The sequence below is a fragment of the Podarcis liolepis genome, assembly GCF_965112155.1.
Source record: "Podarcis liolepis genome assembly, chromosome: 1".
NCBI lineage: Eukaryota > Metazoa > Chordata > Lepidosauria > Squamata > Lacertidae > Podarcis > Podarcis liolepis.
This window is the reverse complement of record NC_139554.1, coordinates 73682296-73706861: the sequence shown is the minus strand read 5'-3', so window position 1 is coordinate 73706861 and position 24566 is coordinate 73682296. Positions and strand designations below refer to the sequence as shown.

At 42.9% G+C, this 24566-nt stretch overlaps 1 protein-coding gene and 1 long non-coding RNA gene across 8 annotated transcripts in view; both read left to right on the top strand.

The window, feature by feature from the left end:
• The window catches only part of KCNQ1 (potassium voltage-gated channel subfamily Q member 1), a 322417-nt gene that overhangs the window by 270146 nt on the left and 27705 nt on the right, over positions 1-24566 (top strand). The window lies entirely within an intron of this gene.
• On the top strand, positions 227-6645 carry LOC310704279. Its single transcript, XR_014524698.1, has 2 exons — positions 227-1293; positions 1460-6645. It is a non-coding gene; the product is annotated as an uncharacterized lncRNA (long non-coding RNA).

The window sequence follows — 24566 nt, the reverse complement described above, 5'->3', positions numbered from 1 at the left end:
TCTCCTTTTGTTCTCTTTCTTGGTGATGAAAACCATCATTTCTGTTAATGCATATAACTGTCCACCTTCATCTGGACTTCCATCAGCTGCCTAAGGGATGATTTCATGCTGTACACATTTAGTAACCACACAGCAAGTATGTGGCAAAAACGCAATCAGACGGCAGTGTTAGTTGCAAATGTTTACAGTGCAGACTTCTTACTCAAACATCATGTTATGTGGTTAGTGGACACACATGGCATTAAATCATCCTAAATTAGAGAGATCAGAGAATTCCTAAATCTTGGAAAAGTTATTTTATTTAATGGATTCGTTCTGCAGTCCACAAGTGCAGAATACTTCACATGTTGCTGGTCCAACAATCCACACAGCTGATGGTGAAAACTTGTGAGTCTAATGCATTCCTCTTGACCAGTGTCCTTTGATGAGCACAGGAAGTGGCTCAAGGAGAGAGGCCCTTGCACTTCTCCTCTTGCAAACGTGCTCAAGTGAGAAGTTCAGGAGCTGCTGACCAGATGTGCCCTTAGCATCCTTTCATTTCCCATTTGACAATTGGGGTTAATAATTGTAATTTCCTATCTCAAAGAAGGGGATATGAAGAAGAAACCCTGAAAGAAAATAAGATACTCAGAGCAGAGTACATTCTGCCTAGTGAGCTCCTTCTGTCAGGGGCAACTTTTGTGAAACATCTGAGGATTGAATTGAGCGCCTGCAGTATAACTAGACAAGCAACAGACCCTATCTAAATGAAAGAAGCTATTATAATTCATGGATTGTGTCCTATGGCAGCTAGCGATGAACACTCTTCCCCTGGCTTACATTGGAGTACTTCAAAAATGTCAAGCTATTTTCCGCAATATTGGGAAATAGTCCAACTTATTTTTGATCCTATCTGAATTTGGCGGCTCCACCTCCATGAGCACCCAAACCCACCTGAGCAGCCTCTTTCTCCCAACACACAGGCCAGTTCCCGAAAGCTCTTCACCATTCTCTTCAATCCCATCTGTTCAGCTGGTATGGCCAGTGATAGCTCTCTGACAGCAAGGCCTTCTCTCTCCAGTTCCAGGCCAGAAGGACACAAACAACTCTTGGGAAATGTAGTTTTCCACATGGCTACTGCCACCACAGAAGTACTTAGCAAAAACTTTATTTCCCTGGGTCTATTTGCAGCCTGGCACCAAAGATGTGAGGTGGGAGACTGTCCCACTTGATAAGTAGAAGGGATTCTTCTCTGGCTCAGGTAAAATCCCAGTTCAGCAGGTGGGGGAATCAAGAGTCATAATACATTATACAGTGGTACCTCGGGTTACATACGCTTCAGGTTACACACTCCGCTAACCCAGAAATAGTGCTTCAGGTTAAGAACTTTGCTTCAGGATAAGAACAGAAATATGGCTCCGGCGGCGCGGCAGCATCAGGAGGCCCTATTATCTAAAGTGGTGCTTCAGGTTAAGAACAGTTTCAGGTTAAGAACAGACCTCTGGAACGAATTAAGTACTTATTAGACTGACAATAGAGGTCATGTGATGCATATGTATCTACACTGCTGGTTTTCCCGTGTTTCCTTAGTATTTGAAATGTGCTACAGTACATATCTTACATGTGAAATATTCTGTGTTCTGCACCATCCAGCATCTAACCACAATGGTAAATTACACACAGATACACACATCAGATTTGGACACAAAATCAGTACACTTGGAGGTAATGCAAATGCCACAGTTAGACAATGCCTCTGTTGGAGCTCTCATTCAAGTTGAATGTTAAGCAAAACCAAAAGGTTAGAAAAGTTGAGGTAGCATCTGCAATTTGTAACAATCTATCTTAAGATGGTTACAAACAGAGTGCAGGGATGGTTTTTACTGCAGCTAATAATGTGCAGTGTTTCAGTATAAAACAGGAACCATCTATCCTGCTACCATTCTTCCTCTTTTTACTTGAGAAAGCAAATGTTTACATTGTTATTAGACAGTTTATAGCCTCCCTCTGTCAATTGCATATCATCTTCCCTTGTATTTTCAGATTTAGGCATTAGCATAGGTGCTGGACAAAATTTTATCAGAAGCCTGATGCTGGCTATAGCCTGCCAGTTGTCTGTCTCTGCCCTAAGGAGTAAGTTTTTCTCTGAAAAGAATAGAAGAAAGATTTTTGCATCAAAACAGTTCTTTCGTATGGCAAGTAAAGATTGTTATGACTTTTACTTTTCATTTTTTGTACAGTAAATCAGCCTGATCCAATAAGAATATTTTATGCATATACAGTAAAATACTGAGCAAAGGAGATGGTATCTGTGAGTTACTGAGAATGAACAAATTTATTCCAGCACCAAATGAATGATCAAATGTCAGTAACAACTTTTTCTAACTTTTTCTTACGAAATAGGTTAATTTTGCCATCTAACCAAATGGCCAACATTTAACAGTAAAAACGCATTGATTTTTTTCATTTAGCTGCTAATTCAGTTCATGCAATATTTAAGATATTTTGTATTAGTTCAGAATCTTCAGGCTCAGCCATGTAGTGTTGATTTGATTCACGGGTGACACAGAGCCCATCATAAATCATCTTGTCAAGGATACAGTTTGTCAACACTAATAATGTAATCCTTAAAGTAGGGTTACCCCGGGGACAGTCCCCGGATTTGCGAACAAGTCCCTGGACAAATTCCGTCCCCAGAATGTACCCGGATTTCATCTAATGTCCCCGGGAAACTCAGCGGCGGCAGTCTCAGCAGCCTGGAGCAGTTGGCTCTGGCTGGCTTCAGGAGCTGCTGAGAAGTCCCCATATGATGGTGGTGCAGGGGCTCCAAGATGCACCTTCTAGGCTGCCTCCACCTTCCTTGACCCCAGCAACTAAGCTGTGACAGGAGGCTTCATGCTGCCTATTGGAGCAGCCTCCCAACTCCTACTTGCGTGCAAGCAGGAGCGGGGTGGGGATCTCTCAGTTAGGCAACAGGAAGCCTCCCTTCCCAGCTGAGAGATCCCTGCCCCCTCCTGCTTGCATGCAAGTAGGAATGGGATTGGGGCTGCTCCGATGGGAACGGAGGCATCACACTGCCTGAGCTTCGCTGCCGCTGCTGTTCTCAACCCTTCTTCTCCGCCTTCCATGCCTGACCCACCGTGCACTGCTTCCCCACCACCACTGAAGAACCAACAACTCAGGGGTTGCCCAGGCTCATGGAGAAAGGAGATAGAAGCCTAGGAGGAAGGGAAAACGTGGCGGTTGAGGTCAAGGCAGCGGCCGCCCCTCTGCCACCGCCATCACTACAGCATCAACGTCCCAAACGTGTAGTATGCATGTATGTATGTATATAATCAATCAATTCATTCATTCATTGAAAAAAATCTGGCAACATTACCTTAAAGTGAAAATTCTGCTATTTGGATTTTTTTAAAGATATATGGCTTTCAGGTGCAAACACAAGCTGTTTTAATAATTAATAATGGGTTAAAAAAGAATAGCATGTGCAAGTAACTGTTACATAGGGTTGCCATATTTCAAAAAGTAAAAACCAGGACACCCTGGCACTCGATTTTTCAATTGACTTTCCTAAGATCCAGGACAAAACACCGCCTTTCAGAAATTCCCATCGTACATCAATTCCGCCTTTGAAATCCCGGTAATGGCAGCCCTACTGTTACAGGAGTTCAACAGATAACACTAAAATTTAAATGTGGCATTCTTAGGAAAGAGCATATCCTTTACATCAGGGATGGGGAACCTGTGTGGTCCTCCAGATGTTGGACTGCAACAAACTAGACTCCTCCTGAGCTTTCTCAAGGTGTGGTTCTGAGCCCTAGTGCTGCTCAGAAAGAGCCAGTTGGTATGCTGCCTTCCTCAAACTAGTGTCCTCTAGACGTTTTGTGCTACCACCTGCCATCCCTGAGCACTGTCGATGCTAGCTGAGGCTGATGGAAGGGCCACAGGTTCCCTATCATGCTTTACATACCTGCATAAGGTCCCACATTCAATCAGTTAAAGGAGCCTAGATATCAAGGTTGAGGAAGAAATCTTCCTCAGAAGTTGAACAGAAGCAGCCACTCAGAGTAGATAATACTAGGCTAGACGAACCAATTATCTGATGACACTTCATGCAAGCATTATCACAGTAACCCTAGACCAGCCTTTCTCAGCCTTGGGTCCCCAGGTGTTGTTGGACTTACAGCTCCCATCATTTATAGCCAGCCTGGCCAGTAGTCAGGGATGATGGGAGTTGTAGTCCTGTTAGCTAGGGATGATGGGAGTTGTAGTCCCAAAACATCTGGAGGGCTGAGTTTGCCTATGCCTGGTCTAGACCTTCCTCCAGGCTTGTGCTGACACTTGGCATTTCCAAGCAAACATTCTTCCCTCTGCACCAGGATAGCCACGTAGAGATGATTTGAGTGTGAGTTAACCCACAGAACTCTGCACCTTGGAGTGCCTGTAGTATTACTTTATAGAAGTATCAATTCTATCCTCTTTTACCATGCAATAGTGGTGGAAGTTACACCAAGTGTAAATAAGAACAGAATCTGGCTCTCTAAACTTTTCTCTGGCAGATAAATAGAGTCAATATATAGTAACTGATCTTGCGATAACATTTTGTGGATAGGAATTAATTTTTATTATTCTTTCTAACAACGTACGGAATCTAATTTTCTTTGCCCTGTAAGAATGATACCAACATATATAAACACAACAGGGCTTGGTGTGCCACAGTTTAATCCAAAGCTGGCTGAAACAATGGAAATATCTTTCTGAGTACATTGCGGGTTAAATCCAATATAGTTAAAAACATCTGAGTGTAACCGCAAATATGCTGGTATTCAGTTGTGCTATGAAAACAGTTTTATGTCAAATTCAAGTGGGACTAATACAGTAAACTCCCAGCACTGTTAACCCTTCTTAAGGTTGTCCTCAAGAAGCCTGAAGCTGGATTTAAGAAAAAAATCACTATATTTAATTATTTACAGCTATTTAAAATACAAAAACAAGTTAACTCTTATTAATAGCCTGCTTCACTTTTATACCACGGTTTTTAGCCAGGCATTAGGTGGGCTATAAAATATTCTAACTGCATGCTAGCCCAACAACACCTCACATTTGGTTCCCAATTGTACTTACTTAACTGAGAATCGTGTGTGTGTGTGTGTGTGTGTGTGTGTGTGTATCAAGAGTAGTTGAAAAATATAGGAACATCTATATATTTCTGCTAGACTGAAACCATTTCTGTATCAGGGTTAATGTACGTATAAAAGCTTAACAGCTGGAGGAGGTGCAATGCCACTTCACCTATTAAAGTCCTACCTATCAGGTTTTCAAGTTATGGTTCTGCATATGTTGCAGTGCTCTGAAAGCACATGGTTCTTTACTCCCCAAAAGGACAGAAAATAAGCTTCATGGAATTGGGAAGAATATTTTTGTCGTGTAACAGAAAGAAATTCTACAGATACACATTGAATTTTAATGTAGGAACATAGGAAGCAGACTTACACCGAATCGGACTATCGGTCTGTCTAACTCAATGTTGTCTACGCTTGGTTAGAGCTCTCCAAAGCAATGCCAGGGCTCCTTCTCTATCCAGCCTGAAGATGCCTGATATTTAACCGGATACCTTTTGCATGCAAAACAGATTCTCTACCACTGAGCTACAGTCTGAAAGAAAGTCATATTGCATTCTCAGTTCTTTGCTTATGGATGCAGAAGAGGGGGCTTTCTAGTTTCTGTTGAGGTCACATGGTCCACAGTTGGGTTGTTGCTTTGTTCTTAAGCTGAAGGAAAACAGGTTGAATACATTCCTTGCCTCTTTTGATTTTCTCTCTGGAGTGTGGGTGGCTAGGTGGGAGTTTTATTTTTGTAAAACTCTAGTTAGTTGATGAACTCACATGGCAGAGGACAGATTTCCCCTCTTGGATAATGACTTTAATTCATTCCAGCTCAACGTCCAGTGGGTGTAGACTTCCCTATCCCGTACTGCTCCTCCTTTTACACATCTGCTGACCTTAAGCTAATTACCTTTGTGCTCAGCACAGCAGCCAAAAGATAAGAGTGAGGAAGTGTTTTATATCCCTTATTCCTTTCCCAGGTATCTAGACCTTGCTTTTTGACAAATGGAGATCCATACTCTTGTTCCATGCTCCTACACCCCCTCCCCCAAATGGTAGGAAATTCTAGGGGCAGCTTTTTAGTTTAGTTTCTTGGGGGGGGGGATACTGGAGCCTTAAGTTGTGTTTGTAATATCTACATCACTTGTAAATAATGTGCAAGTTGAGCAAGATGAGATATACTGCTGTTCATCAACAAAAGCAACTGCACCTTTTTTTTCTTTAAGCTCCTCAAGAGCCAGTGTGGTGTAGTGGTTAAGAGTGATAGTCTCGTAATCTGGGGAACCGGGTTCGCATTTCTGCTCCTCCACATGCAGCTGCTGGGTGACCTTGGGCCAGTCACACTTCTTTGAAGCATCTCAGCCCCACTCACCTCACAGAGTGTTTGTTGTGGGGGAGGAAGGGAAAGGAGAATGTTAGCCACTTTGAGACTCCTTCGGGTAGTGATAAAGCGGGATATCAAATCCAAACTCCTCCTCCTCTTCTTCTTCTTCTTCTCCTCCTCCTCCTCCTCCTCCTTCTCCCCAGACTGCTTCTTGCAGGATAGCTGCAAAAAAATAAATCAGTTCTCTTTCTCTCTCTCTTCAAACTCAAGAAGCGTCATTTTTCTTCTCTTGCCTCATGGCCCAGAACCCTCACTGGTTTCCTCACACATCCTACAGGTAGGTGTGACTTCAATTTCTGAAGCTAGAAAACTCCGATGGAAACCGATTCCTGCTAAGCTAGAGTCCTTACATAAGAGCTTAGAGAGAGGGACATCTCTTTCTTCTGCACAAAGGACCATGAACTGATGGCACTATACTGTATCTCTCCACTGCTGAATGAAGGAAGTATGGTTGCTTTATATAAAAAGAACTGGGCCATGCTGGCGAAAAGGAAGAATGAGAGCAGTAGTGAATGCTTTGCTGGCCAAGTACGTCTAATACAAGTTTGCCTAGAAGCACTTTCCCCAAAAGTAGATGAAGCTTGTGCTCAGAATTTGCATTGACCCATGCTTAGATTTCAATACAGTTAAAGGAATGGATTTGCGGGCTGTTTATAGTTCCCTTGTGGCCAACCTTCTGATTTCAACTCGGAGAGAAGTCGAATTCTCTGCAGATATTAAATTAGTCTAGTAAACTGTTATTTCACAATGTCTACTGACACAATGCAGCACTATGAGTGGAATTTCTACACTCCTGCATGCTTGTTGTTTGGCAGGCTGCAATGGAAAACAAGGAGCAATTATGTACAGACAACTGTATTGTGTGTGGGGGGGGAGGGAACGGAGGACAGTGGAGTTTTTTTTAAAAAATAGTGCATGCCAGATTTTACAAGAGAACCTTCCCTCCCCCCTCCCACCCCCACACTCTCTCTTCTCCCTCCTTCTCCTGGAATAAATTCAGCCCATACTAATACCTAATATGAAACCACAGTTCTAGATCTTCATCTTCACAGCCAGCTGGAAGTGACCAAAACAACATCTGCTGCATGTAGAATTTGAAAGTGTTTTCTCACTTGGTCAAATAATTCTCCTAAATCAGAGAGCCGTAACTCAACTTGAGTACAGTTATTGTTTTCAAGCCATCTTAAGTGAATAAACTGGGCAGTTAGCTTGTTTAATTTGGTACTTCAGTATAATGTTATGGTAGTTCATTATTCCTATGCTAGTTCTGACAAATGTATGCATTTTCCTGCAATTTCTTTTGTTGCTTCTGGGTGGCCCTTTCCCTTTCTAAAGATGTAAAATATCAGAAAGTCCAGAGCGTTTCTTTGGGACGGCTCTCCTAGCTATCAAGTGGCTGAAGAATCCACCCGTAGTAGTTGGAATAGGGGAGATAAGGACTGTGACTTGAAAACCCAGGTTGCATGGGAGGAGGAGATAGGACATGGACATTTTTCTGTCACTTTTCCTAGGCCATGGCTAGGATTTGTGGGCTTTCATCTCTGACTAGGAAAAACTTCCTGACAATAAGAGCTGTTCGACAGTGGAATTTGCTGCCAAGGAGTGTGGTGGAGTCTCCTTCTTTGGAGGTCTTTAAGCAGAGGCTTGACAACCATATGTCAGGAGTGCTCTGATGGTGTTTCCTGCTTGGCAGGGGGTTGGACTCGATGGCCCTTGTGGTCTCTTCCAACTCTATGATTCTATGATTCTATGATTCTAGGTGTAAGAGCACAGTAATGGTATGTTTGACCAGGGTTCATCATTTCTGTCCCTGCTCATTCACTGCCAAGGCTCAGCTTTCATATTTCCTGTTGTGTCATGCCGCACTTTAAAAAAATAATTTTATCTCTTATAGAACCTGACTAAAATCTCCTGTGCGTTCCTAGGCAGCATGTATTGCCAATGGTAGGTTGCTGGGGGGGGGGGGCAGAGCAAGCACTCTCTGTACAGAGAAGCATAGTAGCCTTGCTGCCTTTTTTGCCTCTTAGCACTAATGCTTCAAGTTCAAGGCTAAATATAAAAGAGAGAGGCTAATCTTATAGTCTTAATTATCAAAAATAAGGCTGAACTGACATTATTCCAGACTGTTTATGGGATTGCTTCTAAATTACAAAGTGAGCATCTTTATGGGTTGAGGAGCAGGAAAATGTTGTTCTTATCTTCTCCGTGGTAATCTTGTTTATTCTCCCTGAAGAAGCAGTAATAATAAACGGGGAACCTGGCAGACTTGCAGCTTCTCTGTTGGTGATGGTTTTGGTCAATTTTATTTCTCAGTGGGAGACTCCATGTTCTACATCGGGCAATTCCATGTTCTGGATCATAATTGCTGAAACGATGGCAGCATGGAAAGTGTGATGTCTTCGTTGCTTTGATGAAAGAAGCCAGCAGTGCTGATCATTAGCTGTTCAAGCATTGTTGGCACGAACTTCATGGATCTGAGTCAAGGCTGCTTGTCATCCTGATAAGTAGAGAAAAATCTTTGGCAACTGATTTTTGGTTGTGGTTGTTTTTTTAAAAAAAAAGAAAAGGGGGAAAATTCTGATTAGAGGAACCATACAATTGTACATATAAGTAAAAGCAATAGGAGCTGATTTATTAACATCTGATAGTCCTTTGAAGGGCCCTGTTTAAACTAATGAAGTTAATCACATTTCATATGAAAAAATTCCTTCCAGTAGCACCTTAAAGACCAACTAAGTTACGTAGTTCTTGGTATGAGCTTTCGTGTGCATGCACACTTCTTCAGATAGCCTTTCCTTGCTACTGGAAGGAATTTTTTTATTTTGACTATGGCAGACCAACACGGCTACCTATCTGTAACATTTCATATGGTTTCTAGTAGCAGCAGCAGATGAGCATTAGCCCCTGAAAGCAACAAATATTGCTGTAAAATTGTGGCTCTTCCATTGGGGGTTTTCTGCATGTTCTGCTAAAGGGCAGTGACAGTTCTCTAGTGCTGCCTCCATCTCTGAAAGGCTACATCATCTCAGATGCTGTTTTTCAGAGTCTACAGGAGGGTAGGATGTAGTTTGTGGTTTCCAAGTCACTGTAAGATACACTCTTCATTCATATTAGGGTTTTATCTGGAAGTGAGTCAGGATAGAATGCTGAGCAATTGTTAGCAACCACAATCTGTTTCCTTCCTCCTCTCTCCTCTCTTCAACCAAGCAGTTTACTGTAGTCATTGTACCAAACAAGCTAGCTGCTAATTGTGTAGCCAGGCTGAAACAGTAGGATATGGCAGACCCACATCTCTCAGTAAGGGTAGGGGGTTTACAACATCGTATAGTGGTGCCAGGAACTGGATAGAGACTGGAAGAGAGATTCTGGTGGGCATTGCACTATAAATTACTTCTTCTGAGTACCTGCACCAGGCACTGTTTTCTGATGTTATCAAAGGGGAAAGAAAATTTAAGTGAAGTACTCATAGCTGCGATGCAGTTTTTTTAAGGTTTGTGCTTATCTTACTTTCAAGGTGACCAAGGGGTCTTCAAGGGCCCTTTCCTTCCTTTCAACAAAGTATGTTTTCGTTGGTGTGCGCATTGGAGACATACTCCCCAGTAACTCAGAGCAGGGCTTTTCATGTACCTAACCTCTTCTGGGGGAAAGGGGGAACCCTACCACCCTCACAACAGAAAGGTAAGCTCATACCCACCAAATTATAAATTGCCATGAAAACAAGGCAGAAAAAAAATGGAATCATAGGTTTCAGCATAGCACCAATGAGAACTAGTACGTCTCAACTAATTTTCATATTCATCTTCCCTGAAGCCAGCAAGGAAAGGTAGAGGCAAAGATGCTCCATGTGTTGTGAAGACTGGCCAATAAACGTTCTGCAAACCTACTTGTCCTTGCCACCTACCTGAACCCCCTTCCCTGTGAGGTAGGAAGAGAGGGAGGGAGGGAGAAAACACACTATGCCACTCTGAAATAACAAATCTTTCACACAGATGCCTACTGAGACCTCAGATGCCTTCCATGGTGAGGTGGAGGGCATTTTTCTTTTTAAAAGCTTTCATTCTGCAATCTTTATGAGAGCCATTTCAAATTTGAGAAAGTGGGCAGGGGTTTCAGAAAAGGATGGACTCAAGGAATGGCGGCAGATAACACCATGGCTGCTACAATTAGAAAAGCAAGAGGTCTGAAAAAGCTGGAGCCCTGTGGTGGGCGACTGGGTGGTGGGTTGAAGCAAGGATGCATACAATGTCAAACCCAATCATGGAAAAGTAGAACAGAAGCAATGGGGATAGGGGTGTGCGCTTCCATTTCCGCAACCACACTTAACGTGTTCTGGAGCAAAACATGGAGCAAATATTGCACAAAGAATGGCAAACTGTTTAAAATTATGTACTCGCAAGAAAGATGCTTGTGGGATACTAAGAGATTGCATCACAGAATAGTATGGACCAGCATCCAAAATGTATGGGGCTGTACTCAGTGATAGAGCACATGCTTGTCATACAAAAGTTACCAGCTAGTCCACAGCATCTGCAGTTAAGGCATTTGAGATAGCAGGACAGGGAAGTGTCTCTTCCTGAAATCTCAGAGAGCTGCTACCAGTCAGAGCAGGCAGCACTAAACTAGGTAGACCAGTGGCCTGATGGTATTAAACAGCTTCAGATGTATATGCAGATTAACAGGGGACAGTTTTCTCCTGCATTTAAATGAGGTGACATTTAAAGTGGGGAAAGCATAATACATGAACAGTGGTAATGTATGTTAACTGAAAGTGGGATGGGGGACAGATTCCTTAGTGGTGGTTGTAGAATTTTTTAATGTATGTGTAGTTTCATCCTCAGAGTTCCTTACTGCTTTCAAATAACCTGGTGGTGTTTTCTGTTCAGAACTACATCCTATAATTGTTTGTGCTGTTGCTTCCTAGTCATAGAATCAGTAAAATAACTTCTTGCTGCCTTGTACGTGCAGGGTTTAAGTAAAGGAAAACAACTCGTGTAAAATCTAATTGTTACATACAGCTCTGATTGGGACTGAAATATGTTGGCTAATATGTTAAGCATGAGCGAAAGGTCAGCAGGTGAACCATATTGTAAACATACATGCCAGCATGAGGGCAGGGTTGAAGATAAAATTAGAAACATGTGCTGTTCCATTTCTCATAAGGTTTTAAGGTCACAACCCTGGTGTCTCCAAGTCCCACAGCAGGGGGAGAAATATAGTAATGTTGTATGCCATGAAGCGAGATGAGCACTTATAAATTTGGTAAGGGACATTCAATTCCGAAGAATAATGTTTTCAGCTGAAGAGGAAGAAGTTTCTTTTAAGGACATCTGTTTCTTATCAAATAAAACTGCTTTTGAGTCAGGCCTTAACACAATGCATGGAAATACAGTTGGAACTTAAAGTGAACTGTAACTGATCCATCAAACTGAAGGATCAGCACAAAATCACCAAATATGATATCTGGGTCAAGTAATTAAAGTCATCTGATAAAAGCTTGCAAAAGCTTCCCTCTCGTTTTACCCTTTTCTTGTCCCCCGCCCAAAACCCTCTGCAAAGGGGCTGTATGAAAGATATTTTAACTAGATATTGTTGTCCCCAAAAGAGATCTGGCAGCTAAAAGTTTCTAAGATACATAGAGCCTGCTCCCCGCCCTTCCCCCCACAACCAGCCCTTGCTGGCTTTTAAAAAATGCTTCTTTCACCAGTGTGATTTATAGGGCCATTGCACTTTGTGTGTCTTGGAAGGGGGAGTATAAACTTGGCCCCTGAACCTGCAATCAGATTTGCAATCCGATCCTTAACTGAAGTAGTGTCCCTTTGAATTCAGGTTCAGGGACTTCAGACAGTGTTTTGAAAAAAATTGTACTTTGAACTGCCCTCACATGTGTTTGTTGAGGTATTTAGGGGTGTTTATCACATGGAAATTTATTGTTCCTAAGGCTGAAACTAGTCACAGGAAAGATGCAGAAAAGAGCAACTGACTGACTGGTCCACACACCCTGGCTGCTGCATCCATCCCACTTATGTGCTGTAAGAGGCCTGTCCTATTTCCTGAATGAGCAGGCAATGGAGGAACCATAAACCCTGATCTCAGGAAGCTCCAAACCCCTCATGGTCCTATCCAATGAGCAGCATAAAGGATAATTATTATTATTATTTATTTATTTATTTATACCCCACCCATGTGGCTGAGTTTCCCTAGCCACTCTGTGTGGCTGCCAATCGAGTGTTAAAAACAATACAGCATTAAATATTAAAAACTTCCCTAAACAGGGCTGCCTTCAGATGTCTTTTAAAGATGATAGATGCTTATTTCCTTTACACATGAAGGGAGGGCGTTCCACAGGGCGGGCGCCACTACCGAGAAGGCCCTCTGCCTGGTTCCGTCACTTGGTTTCTCGCAGCAAGGGAACCGCCCGCCAGAAGGCCCTCGGCGCAGGATCTCCGTGTCTGCGCTGAACGATGGGGGTGGAGACGCTCCTTCAGGTATCCTGGGCCGAGGCCATTTAGGGCTTTAAAAGTCAGCACCAACACTTTGAATTGTGCTCAGAAACGTACTGTAGTGGGGGGATCCTGACAGGGAAAGCTGTAGGTATAGGGTCCCAAACCAGTCACTCCAGCAAGACCTCTGTGCCTTGGACAGTGAACCAACAGCAGGGTTAGTAGGTGCAAAACCCCTTCCGGTAACAGTTCTATGGCAAGGAAATTGCCTTTTTCATCACTTTTCTGTCACTGAGCTAGCAAGGATACAGGAGCCTGCCTGGACTCAATAGGTTTGACAAACCACGAACAACAGGCTGTTTAAACAAGGGCAGAAGTTGGAGTGCAGCAGGGGTGGAGCAACACTGAGAGAAAAATGGCAGCTTTGGAAAGTGGCAGGACTTTGAAAAACACAATGTTCCCTTCTCAGTGTCCCTTCCTTCTTGCTCCCATACAATGGCAATTGCTGCTGGGCAACCTGCCTTCTCTATTGCTCCCTTCCCCACCCTGACTCCATGCAAATCCAGGATTGTGATGCATCAGTACAGAGCCTCCAATGAATGGGGGCTGGGTGATGACACTCTTACATCTTATTATATACTACAGTAGCCTGTGATGAGAGGGTCAATTCCCGCCGCATACCAATTTTCCAAAAACATTGCTCATGTGGCTGGTCTCAAGTTGGGATTTTCTAGTTCATGGCAGAGAAGGCGAAATTTTGCAGGAGTTAGTCACTCTTGACATTCCACTGTACATATAAGCTGATCCGCTTGCATGAGCAGTTTGTTTTTTTCTTTCGGGAGAAGAGGGGAAGATATGAAAGTTTGCGTCTAGCATATCGTTAGAATGAACTCAGATACAATAGTTGGGGTTGGGTATGGAGACAGTGGGTAATAACGCCTCTATCATCATTCCACCTACAATTAGTGTAAAACATTGTCATCTGTGCCTGACCACACTGATGAAGCTTTTGGGGCTTCCACTCATTTCAGTGGTTTGTTTGATGAAAGCGTTGCTGATTCATCTACTTCAGAATAACTCTTAACAGTATGTCAGCAGACTTCCGATGTCGTACGCTCTTGATCTTGGCATAAAACCTTACTTTATAGATCTGGCTGTGCAGTCTGGTTCCTTCCATGTAAAACACCACTGAAATTCAGCCCCCGACTGTTTTATTTCCCTAGACCAGTGGCTCTTAACCCTTTTTAATGTCATGGACCCCTTTGAGAATCTTGTGAAAGCTATGGAACCCCTCTCCCCAGAATTCTTTTTCCACAAAGACAATTTTGAAAGTACCAGGGTTAAAATCTAAGAATTTTTTTAAAAATTCTGCCCAGTTCACAGACACCTCCCCCCCCCCCGAAAAGCCCATTCATGCTGCTAGGGTTAGACCAAAGATTAAGAACCCCTGCCTAAAGCAGATAAGGTGACATTTATAATATCCCATTATTAAAGAAATGGGAGTGCCTGATCACCTCATCTGTCTCCTGAGAAATCTCTATGTGGGACAAGAAGCTATAGTTAGAACTGGATATGGAACAACTGATTGGTTCAAAATTGGGGAAGGAGTATGACAAGGCTGTATATGTCTTCCTGTTTATTTAACTTATATGCAAAATTCATCATGCGAAAGGCTGGACTGGATGAATCCCAAGCTGGAATTAAGATTGCCGGAAGAAATATCAACAACCTCAGATATGCAGATAACACAACTTTGATGGCAGAAAGTGGGGAGGAATTAAAGAACCTCTTAAGGAGGGTGAAAGACGAGAGCACAAAATATGGTCTGAAACTCAACATCAAAAAAACTAAGATCATGAACACTGGTCCCATCACTTCCTGGCAAATAGAAGGGGAAGAAATGGAAGCAGTGAGAGATTTTACTTTCTTGGGCTCCATGATCACTGCAGATGGTGACAGCATTCAAGAAATTAAAAGACGCCTGCTTCTTGGGAGAAAAGCGATGACAAACCTGGACAGCATCTTAAAAAGCAGAGACATCACCTTGCCGACAAAGGTCCGTATAGTTAAAGCTATGGTTTTTCCAGTAGTGGTGTATGGAAGTGAGAGCTGGACTATAAAGAAGGCTGGTTGCCAAAGAATTGATGCTTTTGAATTATGGTGCTGGAGGAAACTCTTGAGAGTCCCATGGACTGCAAGAAGATCAAACCATTCTGAAGGAAATCAGCCCTGAGTGCTCACTGGAAGGACAGATCCTGAAGCTGAGGCTCCAATACTTTGGCCACCTCATGAGAAGAGAAGACTCCCTGGGAAAGACCCTGATGTTGGGAAAGATGGAGGGCACAAGGAGAAGGGGACGACAGAGGACGAGATGGTTGGACAGTGTTCTTGAAGCTACCAGCATGAGTTTGACCAAACTGCAGGAGGCAGTAGAAGACAGGAGTGCCTGGCGTGCTCTGGTCCATGGGGTCACGAAGAGTTGGACCCGACTAAACAACAACAACAATTATTGTCTCTTGTTGGCTAAGAGATCACCTGACAAAGTATGAACATGTTTGTAAGCCAATTTATTATCATTAATCATCAGTACTGTATCTTTTATTAATCATCAGTACTGTATCGTTTATGTAGATGATATTAGCAGTTATAGAAAATGGAAGTAACACATATTTATTTTGCATAATATACATTACATCAATTACATTATTTCTGTGGCAGATCGGATAGTGACAAATGTCCGACAACGCTGGTTTTATGCTTGTAACTCTTAAGAACTCTTAAAATCTCTTATTGATTGTGGGGGAGGGAAAGCATAATTCATGAACAAGCTTTTCCCAAAACCCTTGGCATGTTTGGGAAACCATCCAAGTCATGTTTTAGGTTCCATTTTAACTATAAAATCATGCTTGCAGAAAGACCACACACGCGCGCGCACAGAGAACTTTCAAAGGGGTGGAGGTGGGTGTCTATCCTTTGATCTTGTTTTAATATGTGAAAGCAAAAGCTAGCCACAGTTGCGAAAAGGGGTGAAACAAAAAAGGCCTTCCCACAGGAATAAGGCAGCTCTGTGTTCTTGGGCCCCACCCTGACCATTTTTAGACCAATTTGAAAGCCAACTCAAACTACACACTGATTCAAAATCAGACCGCAAAGTGGCTGCTGGCACTTTAGATGGCTGTATATTTAGGTGCCACCCACCAGAGATGGAGACCCCACAAAGCCAAGCCTGTATTATTATCATAATTTATTTTAAATTTATTACTGCTTCTGGCATGTCACAGAGGTACTTGAAACACAATTAGCAGGTTGAAAGGCAAATGGAATTCAGATTGAAAAGCGTCCTTTGGAGAGTCCCACATTTCTCTGTAGTTAAAAGTTACGACAAAGCTTTCCGTTGTAAGTTCGATTTCCCCTTCATCCTCACTCCTCTAAACCCCACTCACAGGAACCAGTTCAAATAGTCTCTCAGGCACAGTTCCCGTGCGCTTCCCAAACGTGTAAGTGAACCCAGTAAGGTAGCTTTTGCCACCCACTTTCAGATGTTTGGGAGTACAACTTGCATCAGCCCAGTCAGCATGGCTAGGTCCAAAGCATCTATCAGGGACCAGGTTGGTGAAGACTGTGCTGAAGCAATCGGGGTTCTTCATTCAGGAACTCACTTTCATCCCCCACACTGACCAAAGCATAGCTTTCCTTGATATCTTCTTTTGTAGCATCCCCAGGATACATGCTACTATCAAAAGCCTGGAGGCTCCTGATGCTCACTAGTGGTTTTTGGTCCACTGTTTGCATGAATTACTGGCATAAGTTCATTTTGTAGTGAATCATACCACGTTGTAGGTGCTGAGAAAACAGAAAGTGCCCCAGTGTCTTGATCCTGAAATACCATGCTTCATGTGCAAGCTTAACTTCCTTCATGACTATGATGAACCTTCTTCATTCCTACTTTAGCAGTGTGGCACAAAACAATAAGCCTGCCATGCATAAATACATCCTTGCGCTTTCATGTGAGCCCCCAATGGAAAGATGTTGCTGTTCTTTCCATAGATAAAGAGTCCTTCCAGTGCGCTTGTACGAGATGGATTTGTAGCTCCAAGTGCAAAACAATATGGTTTATGATGACTCAGAGCCACAGTTCTGCACACAGTTAAGTGTACCTAAGGGCCAATCTACACGTTCCATTATTGTTTTCCCCTGCAAATTTCTCAGTGCAAAGCTGCTTTAAGTGACCCCCTGCTACCCCACCCCACAGATGAAAAAGCCCACAGCTTGGGAGTGACTTTGCGTAGGCAAATGGCAGAAAGAGAGAAGTATAAACAGTTATCCCCTCCCAATTTCAGCTTTCTGTGGCTGTGTACAGGATGCACTTCTACTTACTCTGTATCCAGTTCACTCCCACCACTAGTTTTGGAAGCAGTATACCCCCCTCATTAGCCCCAATACATTTCTATCCTGTATCTATCCTGTTGTTTCTGCTTTTCATTCTGGTAATGTGGTGTACACAGCCTGTTACTGGTTTGCAGAAAGGAAGGATCTCAAATTGTGCATTCACATGCTGAGCTAAGCCATAGTCTCTTGTCTGAACCTGGGCTGGTGAGTTAGCTCTCCTAGAAGAGCCACAAACTGCAAACCATAAGACAAACATTGACTACAGCTTGTGGTTTGTCAGAAAAGAGCTAAATCACAAGCCAGGGTTCAGATGATATGCTAAACTAAATATTGGCTCAGCCTGGCACAGCAGCGGAATGACTGGGGAGGAGAAAAACATCCATGATTTGCTCTTGGGGAATTTGCATGTTTGCATGTTCACACTAAGCCATGGTTTGGTTTAGTGTTACACGTGAATTGCGCCTGTGTTTCTTCCTTGGTGGTTTATCTAGCCAATTCAAACTTGTGTCTTTGGCTGTCACTGTATTTTACTGAATCAAAGCCAGTTTGCTTGCTTAAGAGCATGATACCATGTAGTTCATTGATTTGAAATGAAAGTGAAGTGATAAGCAGGACAACACCAGAGAAATCCCACTGGGTGCTTAGCAGACAGGTGTCCTCTGGGAGAACGAAATGTTCGGTAAACTTGTGAAATCTCTTGTGCTAGTGTTTAGCAAGAAGTATATTACTAATAGCTTCAGTTGTCTGCAGGTGGAAAGCCTTGAACAAGTGAGCAATTGTAAGGAGGGTTTTTCAGAATAGCGGAGATTGTTGATGTATCTAGCCATAAAATCTTTCCATATTCATGTTTGTTTTTTGGCTGAAAAAGTGAAACAGTGGTCTGGCTGCTAGTACAAAGTGTTCTCTCTCTGTTCCCTTCCTGACTTCCTGTACTTCCATGGCTCAAAATGGAGGGAGGAGTCAGAATATGAGTTGAATCAAATGCAGGTGGAGGGCTTGCACGAAGTAGCCAAGACAAACAACACACATTTCTTTGCTATCAACTTCTTGAATCTTGGCCTACTTTTGAGGCCATTGTCAGAATGTACTGGCCCTTTTGCTGCGATACTTTAACGTGCAGTGCTGCGTGTGGAAACGAAGTCTTCTGTTCCAGAAAGCGGATTAGCATTGTTACTGCTTTTCAAAAGTTTCCCCCAAAATGATGTTTTTGTCATCTTCGCAAAGAAAATGTACATAGTATCTTGTAATGCAATGATCCGTGCAAAAGACTGGCAACCAACCCAGGCAAAAATTAACTAGCTTCCAGCTCTGTTATAAACCCTAAAAACTCCATCCAAACTTGTGGAAAGTTTCATTATGGTTCACCAACGTCTCAAGCAAACCTGGGCTTGGTTCCATTCAGGCCTTGAAATGATTTCTGATTTTTACATTGGAACAAGGTGAAATCCAGTTTCCAGATGAATTTTTTGCTTTGAACCGATGGGTCTAACCCAAGATTCTGACTGGAAAAAATAAATGGCAGGGTTTTCTTTCTTTCTTTTTTTCAAAGATCTCACCCCCAGCCAAGGCTGTGCTCTGAGCTGAGACACCTGGACAGAATTTAGAAAGTGACACCAGACATTCTCTTGGCTGCTGCTGACTTCAGATCACGTAGGAAGCAATCCTCTGAGCTCTGTTGCTGTGCAATCTCATTTAGGGCATGTTCAGGAGTCCTGGACAGGATTCACGGAAATGGAGTTGCACAGCAACAGTGACTAGTGGGTTGGTTGTATGTCTGCAGAACCTAGAACATAGCATTCTTCGACTCGAAGGGGAAAGGGTGTAGCTCCTCTCTCTAAGTCTAAAAATAGCAGCAGTTGTTGTCGCTTTTGTGAAAATACTTATGCAAACAATAACACCAGAGGAACACAACAGGAGAATGACATACTGCAAATACTTTTATATCTATATTGGCTGAGGGCAAAAAAAAAAAAGAAATCTGGGGGCAGGGGGGCGGGGAGAAGACTCTAGATAGCAGTCTTGTGATTTTTCTCAACAGGTTTCAGAAGATCCTAGGAATCTACCATTAACCCTTTTAAAAAAAATAGCAAGCCATCTGGTAAATGCATATTATGCACATTTTTAAAAGGGGACACACAGAGAGAAAATGTATTCATATAAAACCATTTGAAAATTCAACAGTATCTTGTTCCTGCAATTTATCAGGATATATGTTTTTAGTTTACAGGCTTGTCCCATATATCAGCAAGAATGCAATAAGATTAATGTATACTAAGTGTAAAGCATTTCTTAACAAAATGTTGATGTTTTCTAGGCTGTGTACAAACTGCAGTCATTTTAAGTCTCAGCATTCTTTTTCTCAATTGCTGCTCAATTAGTTTCCTGGCAACACCTTTGAGTATTTCTGTTTACTTTTTCCTGTCAAAAATCATGTCCCCTGCTACCCCAGAAATTCCTTAGATATAGAAAATAGATTACAGAGTATGTGTTCACGAAACAGAGAATTAATTTGACTGTAGCTGGACTGCTAATAGCAAGTCAAGTTAAAACATTTTTTTTTTAGTAGACATCCACTAACTGTTGTACAGCAATATACATTCTAAGTGTCTGAAATGGTGTGTGTGTGTGTGTGTGTGTGTGTGTGTGTGTACTGTATCTGGACTTGCACTGAGGATACAGTCCAGCGCAGAGTTAAGCATGTTTAAGATAATGGAAACCAATGAGCTTCAGCATCCTTAAATCTGTGTTGGATTCTGGCCAGATTCTTTTTTAAAAAAAGAAGTATTCTGTAAATCTTAGTACAGTAAACATATCAATGTGAATATAATGGACACAGTTAAAGTTAGAAAATTCTGTTGAATTGGCATTGTATTTCAGCTATGCATGACTGATTTACATAGTAAATAATAATTTCATTGTCTGGCTTTTTTAACCTTTAAAACGCTGGAATTTTGCGCACAAATATCTACCTCTTCTAAACATTTTAATGTCAGAAATGACGTAGAAACTGTGGGCAGGGAGTAGGAAGGGCACAAAGGTCACTTTAATGCCGTCCAAATGGCTACATACAGAAAACTAAGAAGTTTTGTTGCGAAATCCCTTTTCCCTTTCCCCATGTCTTATGAATGGCTTTTAGTAGTTTTGCCACCCCTTTGATCTCAAGGAGCAACTTACCTCTGCTGTTAATATAGGACAAATAGCTAAAAGGACATGTGTTCCCAAATTAAGACTCTCTTAGATAATTTAGATCTAAAACCATTAAACTCTGTGGAATTTACATCTGGGTAAACATATACATGGTTGCATTGTAAGCCACCATGAGCAGTTTATATTCTAAATACCGTATTTTTCGCCCTATAGGACGCACTTTTTCCCCTCCAAAAATGAAGGGGAAATGTGTGTGCATCCTATGGGGTGAATGCAGGCTTTTGCTGAAGCCTGGAGAGTGAGAGGGGTCGGTGCGCACTGACCCCTCTCGCTCTCCAGGCTTCAGGAAGCTATCCGCAAGCCTTGGGAGCTCCACGGAAGTTCCCGTCGGGCTCCCAAGGCTTGCGGATAGCAGCCTGCATTCTGAAGCCTGGGGCGCGCTACACTGCGCGCCCCAGGCTTCATGCAGATATCGGGCAGCCCCACAAGCTCAGGGGACAGCGGGGAGGCGCAGCGCCGCCATCCCGCTGTTCCCCGACCTGGTTTGGAGGCTGGCGCTGGGGAGAAGCGCGCTCCCCACCGCCAGCCCCACAAGCTCAGGGGACAGATATCCGCAAGCTTGGGGAGACCGGCGCAACTTCCCGACGGGCTCCCTAGGCTTGCGAATAGCAGCCTGTTCTGGGGGCTGGGGTCGGGGGAAGCTCGGGCATCCCCAGCCCCGCGCCTGGGGGGGGAAAATAAATTTTCCCCCTTTATTTCCCCCCAAAAAAACTAGGCGCGTCCTATGGGCCGGTGCGCCCTATGGGGTGAAAAATACGGTAGCTATTTTGCGCATGCACAATATCATGGCTAGCTGTTAGAGTTTTCTATTTATTTGAAGGGATTGTCACATCACGAACTAACAGTAGGCGGGAACCAGGATATGCTTTCTCTTAGGTGGCTGAGCTGAGATCAGGGACAGGTAAAAAGTAGATCAGTAGATCTCTGGTTGTTTTGCAATCAAATGGCAAGTGTTTCTGACTCCCAGCCGTTTAACATTAGCAAATGAAACAGTGCGGGGAGGCTCTCTGCCCTGAGTGTTCTTGTGCTGATCACTTAGCTTCAATATGGGTATTAATTTACAGTATATTTGTATTTGTGTATACAGTGGTACGTTGGGTTAAGAACTCAATTCGTTCTGGAGGTCTGTTCTTAACCTGAAACTGTTCTTAACCCGAGGTAACACTTTAGCTAATGGGGCCTCCCACTATCGCTGCACGATTTCTGTTTTCATCCTGAAGCAAAGTTATTAACCCAAGGTACTATTTCTGGGTTAGTGGAATCTGTAACCTGAAGTGTCTGTAACCCGAGGTACCACTGTCCGGCTTATGGGGTGCAGTAGGCATTTGACTGCTTTTTACACACACACTGTTTTGCACTTGGCTCTGATTAGTGGATCTTGGGGCTTTAGTGAAAACCAAAGTAGATCCCACAAGCCCAACATCTGTCCATGTCTAGCCTAGATATGCTCCAAAAATGTTACATACTCTATCCAAGTGCCATGTGGAATTGGTGCTTTGGTTGACAAATGCAGCTACCTCTGGCCTTACAGGCTACTGGGGTGAAAGGACTGCCCCTCTCTGAAGGCATTTTCTTCTTACTTTCTCCTCCTTCATTCTCAGAAACTTTTTATTTCCAAGTACTTGGGGAATTCCCCCTGGTCTCTTTGCACTGTTCTTTGCCTCCTGGACTAAGGACCTTTCTGCACTTACCACTTATAGTGGTATAATTGTTGTTTTCTGATTGCCGGGGGCATGCTTCCTTGTGACATCATCATTACTCAGCTGCTATTCCAAAATAAGGGACTAAAACACCTGCTTTTTCTAATGTCACCCAAAAAAATTGTGAAAGATCTATTTCACAGTTTGCAACAATAACCGCTCAGTATGTAGAACCAGCAAGCTAACTAGAAATATAGGTGCTCCTCAGGAATAATCACATGTGGTCAGAACCTCTCCTTACATGGCATCCCTGGAATGCTTAGAAAACAGCAACTGCAACGGTGCTTCAAAATACCAGATTCCTTGTACAGTAGCTTCTATTTGAGGAATGTTTTGTTTCCGTTTAAACAGCATTTCTTCCTGAAAGTGTATTTTGAAAGGCTGCTTTAAAAGAGAAAAGGCTGTGTGATTATACTTTTAGTCTGCTGTATATCTTTTTGAAATACTGACTCACTTTCCTTTTTCAATTACCTAATATCTCTTGCTCCATTAACATTGTTGGCAACTGTCTTGAGGCCCACTGAATATACATTTGGGGAGTTAGAATAGCTATTGAATGCCCACGTTAGATTAAACTTGAACTTACGGTTACTTTTCTTTTTAGCTTCACTTAGCCCGTGTCAGGTCTGCCAACAAAATCTTAAAAGCCTTTTTAAGGGTTTCTTTTTACACCCAGAAATAAATGAATTCTACCTCTCTGCCATTCGATGCTTTGTTTAACAAAGGGTTGGGGGATAATCTGTGTGAAGCTACTATTATCCCCCAAAGTGTACACCATCTTGTTTCCATCTATTGTACTAGTGAGATGGATGAAAGGAGTTCATATTTCCTGTAAAATATTTCTTAGTATCTCTGTTTGATAGGATATACTAGCCCCGCTTTCCAAGACCGTGGTTAACTAAAATAGACTACTAATGATCTGCACAAAGATGACTGATCCCATTACCAGTGTCAGCACAACAACAAAAACTATTTAGGAGGGAAGAGAAAGGACAAATCCATTTGGGGGAGGAAGGGGATGTTCAGAATGCCTTTCCTCCACAGAAGCACAGGAATCCAGCAAGTGGGGTGGGGGTGGACTACTTGTCAAAGGTGCTTCGTCCCTTCCCTGTCTTTTGGTGGCACCCATCCGGCTCCCATCCTTGTTTCTTTTGTTGAACTGAAAGATATAGGACATGTCAACTGCCTCCAGTAGGACCGAATCATAATTGCAGCTTTCCCGAGTCTAGAAGGTAGTTCTTGGATCAAAATCCCGAAGGAAGAAGGAAAAAGGAGATGCCACACAACAACAACATGCTACCCACTCAGTTTATGGGGAGGGTCTCCTTATGCTTTTGTTGATCCCAGGAATGGCACAGCTCTAAGGAAAGTTGGCTGGCTGAAATTGCTATCGTTTGCAGGCTTTCTATCTGTGCAGGTGCTATTGGGGGGTATTTATCACGCTGGCTGCCATGATGTTGCTTGAGAGGTCTCCAAAAAGGGACACACAAGTTCTACAGACTGTTTTCAGTTGAGCTCCTCCAGTATGCAATTAGAGTGCTCCCAGAAAGGATCCTTATATTGCAAATGGATCATAAAAGTTCTGTTTTTCCGTGTACTCGTATGACATGTTGGCTTCCATGCATTCCTATTTCTTCAGTCATGGATATTCATTTCTGTTTTGCCACTCGCTGATCGCATCACTGGACAGAGCTTGACAGAATGTGTTTTTCTGTCCCTCCCCTGTGTGTTCCTCCTCCTTTGCCCTCTGCTACCTTTTTCTATTGAGGTCATTCAGGCAGCTCTATCTGTACCTGTGCATGTACACCCTTTACCAGATTTAGCTAGTTTGTTTCACAAATAAACACACAGGGGGTTGTTTTTTGGTGTGGGGGTGAAGATAAATATCCATATTCATTTTTGTAATATAAATAAATACTGAAGACTTGCATGCAGATGATGATTACCAGACTTGGGCTTTGAAAACCAGGTGCGTGTACTGCACCTCATGCACGCTGGGTGGAGATTTTGAGAGAACGGCTCATTTAAATGGGCATGCAGCAGTTGGTAGGAGTAAAGGAACTTGTATCCTTGTGCTGCCAGAAATGAAATAGCTAGGTTGTGCTCGGGTGAGGAGCAAATGAAAGTAGGGGTGTGGCAATAGAGGCCACCGAAACATCACTGCACACATGACAAACAGTACACACACACATACACACACACATGCCCTGAACTTGCATATCAGCTGTGATTATGGTTGTGTGGTTTTGGCATTAATGAGAAATCTGGATTAAATGTAAAGAAAAGAAAAACCGACTGGTGTTTTGATGATGATGTTGTGTGGAAAATGTGCTTGCAGGAGCAGCACTGATTCCACAATATA